At 41.0% G+C, this 6,000-nt stretch overlaps 1 protein-coding gene and 1 long non-coding RNA gene across 2 annotated transcripts in view; one reads left to right on the plus strand and one right to left on the minus strand.

The window, feature by feature from the left end:
* SLC14A2 (solute carrier family 14 member 2) overlaps positions 1-3,538 on the minus strand; it is a 177,733-nt gene extending 174,195 nt beyond the window's left edge. The window contains exon 1 of the mRNA XM_032311284.1: positions 3,478-3,538. The gene's annotated coding sequence lies outside the window, so the exon portion shown is untranslated. The remainder of the gene's footprint in view (positions 1-3,477) is intronic.
* LOC116572354 lies at positions 3,495-6,000 on the plus strand. Its single transcript, XR_004278269.1, has 3 exons — positions 3,495-3,549; positions 3,838-4,301; positions 5,004-6,000. It is a non-coding gene; the product is annotated as an uncharacterized LOC116572354 (long non-coding RNA).

The following is a 6,000-nucleotide window of genomic DNA, read 5'->3' on the forward strand; positions in this document are numbered from 1 at the left end:
TGACCGCAGGAAAAATGCATCTCAGCTGTGAACAAGTTATAAACCAAAGCCTGATGACCAATAGATTTTTGTCATTTTTCTCTCTACTAGTAGACCTTCAAGTACAACTAAAAAAATGTTTCAGTTATGCTGAAAATAATTCATTAAAGTTGTATCAGGCTTAGAGGTGGGATCGAAGGTAGCAGTGTTCTGGTTGCTGGAGAAAGTTAGGATTTCTTTAGGGAAATCCACCATTTTTAGTATTAAAAAAATGCCCTTAGCCTGGTTTTTGTTAGGAATAAGCATAATGAAGTGGCACTGTAATTAAAATACTGATAAACCCACTAGACATAGCTGTTGTGGAAAAAAAAAAAACAACCTGGATACTAAAATGGGATAAAAATAGAGCCTCATTTGGCCCCTTCACCCTCCTAGTGGGAAACCAATACAGTTGCCACTTCATTAACTGCTCTGCGTTAAGAAAAGCTGAGCTGACCACAAAACAGTAATGGCAATAGCGCAGTGATAATGATGACTCTTGCTACATTTATTCAGCACATTATGCTTTTCAAAGCACTTTCTGTCTATTTACTTGTTCAAGCCCCCAGGTCTCAGTATTTCCATAAGAAAGTGGGGGAGGTGTGTGTTGGGGGACATCATCCACCTGATTTAACAGATGCGGCAACCCTGACCTACAGCGTCTAAATGACCCTCAAGTCGTCACAGCTGTGAGCAGCAGGTCTGGGTCTGGGGGTTGCACTCTACATGGAGATCCATGTCTGCTATAGCTCATCGCCCCTGGCAGTTGGAGTTCCCCTACTCAGGGTCAAACACTGTCTCAGGAGAGCTTAGACTGCAAACTTAAGGCTACCGGTAATCTTTTTTTTTTTCTCTCTCTCCCAATAGAAAGAATAAAGTCATTTAAGAATGAATCATTAACATTGGCTGGGAAAAGTCCTAAATAACTGAATGAAAGAGAAAGAAAACCCTAAGAAACCAGATGTGGATTCTAGTCTGTCACCCACCTCACTAGGGTTGGTGGTACTGGCCAGTGATGTCCACATATGAACCAGAGAGGAGGCAAAGTGCCCTCTTTCCCACCTTCCTGGGATCCTGCTCATGTTCCTTGGAACAGTTTCCAAGAGCGCCGTGGGTTATGGCCTCTGTAAAATCACATCACCAACACCGTCACTACTTCCTTCTCCCCCCACTCCATGCCCCAGGTCCAATTAGCCTGACTAACCTGGAAGGAGAGAGGACAACCTGAGGCCTGTAGCAGAAAAAGGATCAGCCCTCAAAGGCAGCCACAAGTCATCTGGACAATAAGGGGGTGAGACGAGATCTCTGCAACGATGCCATTGTTTCCAGCACGTTCCCATTTTACATCTGGCGCAGTAGTAGCATTTTGACTTGGGTTTGAGAGTCAAGTGGTGACTCCAGCTGGGCTGTAATGTGACCTTGGTCATTATCACCTAGGCTCCACGAGGCTCAGTTCTCTAGCTATGACATAGGTGTGATAAGAGTGAGTGTCCTTCCCACTTTATAAGGTTGTCATGAGAGTTAAATACCCAAATGTAAAGAATTGTTGAGAAGAGATGTTATGGTTTTATTATTGGTGGTAGTGCTAATCATTGTAACTGTAGCTTAACAGTAACAAGGATATTATTAGAATCAGCAATTGTGGTAGTGCTGGTAAGGCACTTTGGAGATTATTCATCACATGTGGATACTTGCTGGGAAAGTCCCTAGTGTTGGGACAGTGTGTACCATGCCCCTTCTCAAATTAGTTCCTTGGGGCTTTATAACAACCCTAAGAGGTAGAACTTGTTACTATCATTTGACACAATGAGAGGCTAAGACTGAGATAGATAGAGAGAGAGACAGGTGAACAGACAGAAGTGTTTTTATTTATTTATTTTTTAAAGATTTAATTATTTATTCATGAAAGACAGAGTGGGGGAGAGAGAGAGAGAGAAGCAGGCTCCCTTCGGAGCAGGGAGTCCAATGCAGAACTGGATCCCAGGACATTGGAATCACAAAACCTGAGCCGAAGGCAGACACTTAACCGACTGAGCCACCCAGATGCCCCAGAAGTAGTTTTAAAGCTGTTATCATGAGAACGCAGCATTTTCTGCAAGTTCCAGTAGTGGCAGGCATACTTAGCACTTCTTGTGTAGAACAACCTTGAACCTTTAAAACCTTGTTACCAGGGACTTGTTGCCCTAATCCGGAGAAGGAGATAGAGTTGGTTTTAGAAGTTCCTTCACATGTAGCAGAATGGTTCACTATTCAAAGTCATTGATGAGTCAGCTGATCCCTGCTCTATGATTGATATAGAAATGTCCACTAAGAATTTTCTCAGCAGGAACTTTCTAACACTATGATTTTTCCTGACAGAACCCATGATGTGTGTTTCCCTACCACAGAGTGGATTTGTTGGGAAGTGACTGCCAATCAAGGACTAACTCAAGGTATTTTTTTTTTTAATCAAGGTAAGGCCATGTGACTAGCACTCATCCATGGGATGTAATGTGTGTCAACTGAAGGCCAAGGAGGGTAGGAAGGGGGTGTGCCATATTTACTGTCTTCTTCCCCGTCCAACAAGTAGATGTAGAAGATCTAGCATACACCTCAAAAGCCCTAGAAGATGGTGATGCCACAAGACAGAAGGCACCTAGGTTTCTGAATCACCACTCTGACAAACACCCATTTGGGCCTTTACATAAGGGAAAGTGATCTCTTGTGTTAAACCACTGAGACTTGAGGTTATATGTTACACCAGCTATTGTACGGTAGATCCAATGAGAAGAGATCCACCAGTATTTCAGACCTGGTCCTAATTCCCTGCCATTTAAAAAACTACTGCCTTCCTTCTCCATGGATACCAGCTCACCCATCCTAAGCAGCTTTCTTTGTGCTCTGTATAGGTATAGAGAAACGGTGGGCTTATCAAACAACTAATAAGCCCATGTTTGGCAAAATAATAGTTTTTATCAGCAAGTGATCTTAAGATAACATTTACATTGCTGGAGAAGTCCTTCCAACCCAGAACCAGTGGCATCCCAACTCAGGCCCCGCTGGTGGCATGAGACAGGGAAACTAATGAAGTGAGGGGGATTATTCATGATTTTATCTTTTCATTCATCCATCCCCTTTCCTTTTACAAACTTGCAAATATGTTCAGCAGTGTCAGATCTGGTTGATCTATTTTTGACACATATATAGAACCTATCCTGTCGGAATTTTTCAGAAAAGACAGACACCATGTGATTATCATAGCTTCTGAAAGCAGCCATGAGCTGGGAAGACACTGGCTCCAGGGGAAGATCTTCATAGGACCCAGCTCTCCCAGGTAGTTCCCATGTGGTCCTAGTGACCTCAGAGGGGAAAAAATAATTTTAGTTTTTTCCATGGTAGCATTATTGGTGATAACATTTGTTTCAGAAGACATAAATATAGAAAGTTCTAGAACTTTCTATAGTTCTAGAACATACTCACGATTTCCTTGACAGTGGGATCAATGGGGTCTACGAGGAGTCTTGTGAACTTCTATTTTGGTGTCTTCAAGTAGTAAGCAAGAAACAATCCTGTAAAGATGGACAGTGGAGGTCAGAAACAAGAATTTTAGAGGATTTAAATTGCTTTGCTTTTTAAATAATAACACGTGTTATTTTCAAACTTACAAGCAATATATGTTCATTTAGGAAAAACAGAAAATAACATATTGGGAAATAAGACATAAAACTCATCTGTCATCCAGATATAATCACTAGTTAACCCATGGAACATTTATAGACTGTTTCATGAGTACTTATGTATATACGGATATATATTTTTTCTGTTCTTTTTCATTTATAGAACTGAGATCATACTGCATATGCTGTTTGGTGACCTGCTCTTCTTTCATTGAATAAGTCATCATGAATTTTCTTTTGCCACTAGATACATGTCAGCAGTGTGATACGTAGCTTCTAAGAAGGTTCCCAGTGACCTCTGTTCTCTTGCATCCTCACCATCATGGAATGCACCCCTTGGAGCACGGGTAGGACTGATTTACTTCTAACCCACCGAAAGTGGCAAGAATGATGGGATGTCAGTCTGAGATTAGGTCACAAAATCACTCTGGCTGCTGTCTTGCTCACCTGCTCCTGTTTTCTAGCTTGTTTATGGTGATGGAACCAACTGCTATGTTGTGAGCTATTCTATAGAAAGGAGGGCAGTGGAACGGAGGGAGATCTCCAACCAGCAGGCTTAGGGGACCTGAATCCTGCCAACACCCACTTGAGTGAACCTGGAAGTGGATCTTCGCCAAGTTAAGCCAAGTAAGAACCATGAGATGGTTCAAACACTTCACTGCACGCTTGTGAGACATTCTGATTCAGAGGACCCAGTTCAGCCATTGCCCACGGACACTGGGAGATAATATGTTTGTTGTTTTAAGCTGCTAAATTTTGGGGTAATGCAGCCATGGATAACTAATACAAACCACACAGTTTTTAAGAGTTGTTTAGTATTCCAATGTAAGGTTTACTCAATCTTTTACTGCAGTACATTGGTTATTTTATTTATTTTGCTATTATAAACAGGGAGTAATGCATGTCATTATAGCTACATCTTGGTACACACCCTTCAGTCTTTCCTAAGGATAATTTCCTTGAAGTGGAATAGCTGGATTTCTAAGGGATTTCCTCTTTCAAAGCTTCTGACATGCTATTTCCCAGTTGCTTTCTGGTAGGATTGTACCCGTTTGCATTCCTACGGGCTGTAGTCTGGAGCGGCTATTGGCTTACATTTCTGAGGCCTATTTTTGGTTGATTTCAACCACTCTCTCTTGAGTGTGTCTCTATGCAAACCAGTCAGAAACAAAACTAAAACCAAATCCCAAAAACCCAAGAATGATGACTAAGCTTGACTCTTCAAAATTACTAGATAATATGATGCTGAACAGTTTATTGAGAGTACTCTTGTTTTGAAGTCAGTCAGATGAATTCAACCACCCTCCAATTGTTTTTCCTATCTTTCAGCGAGCCCTGAACTTCTGAAAATACGATGATGCTCAAATCCCTAAGAACTTTGAAAGAAAACAACAGCACTGGTTGAAGCTAAAATAATAATGAGCTTTTCTGAAAATCTTTGTTTATTTCAGTCAGAGGAAGGACTGTCAGTAAATTCAACTTTCTAAATTAGCTGGATTAATTATGTACATATACATATATATGTATATATATGTATTTATATAGATAGAGATGGATATAATTTATTTTGAGGGGGGAAGAATTTTGCATACACAGCTATGGCCACCATTTCCAAATTGCAACTTCACTGTTGGGGAAGAATAAATATTTTAATGAATGCTATATATTTTAACAGGCTCTGAACCCTGTGGTTGGTTTTAGCTAAGGGTGCAATTTCAGGCATCTAAATAAGTAAATAAATGAGGAAGAAAATCCATGTTAATTGCAGTAATTTGCGGTACTTTCAAATTCTTAATTAAGAAATAAAATAGGATTCATTATCCATGCCCACTGTAGATGGCATACATAGATCACCATTATGACCAGACACAGGACCTGAAGTTATTGCCATAAACGAAATAACAGAGAGAAATCACTGGTGCATTATTGGTCAAACTGTGCAGGCACAAAGAGGGAGGAAAGAGGACACAGAAAATGCCTATTGTCCATAAATGCCCTTTTTTTCTGACCTGGGGACTGTATTATCCCAAAATATCTCCCCTGAGCTTGGAGTCCTGCCCCTCCCTCCTAATCTCTGGGATAGGTTTCTTCCCTCAAGCCTCACATATAATATTTCTCTGAGCCTCTCTGGACACCCTGCAGTTGACACCCTGCTGTGTCAACTTTTCCCCAATCACCAACCCCAGGTCGTTCTTCTGGTGAGTCCTAATGTTCTTCTACAAAGGCGGGAAAAAGAGAACGACTTTTCTCATAACCAGAGGCATTCTGACTCATGCTGCCTTTTGAAAATTAAATTAATCTAGAGAGGGCATATAACTTGTCATAC

Source organism: Mustela erminea, chromosome 13 (assembly GCF_009829155.1).
Source record: "Mustela erminea isolate mMusErm1 chromosome 13, mMusErm1.Pri, whole genome shotgun sequence".
NCBI lineage: Eukaryota > Metazoa > Chordata > Mammalia > Carnivora > Mustelidae > Mustela > Mustela erminea.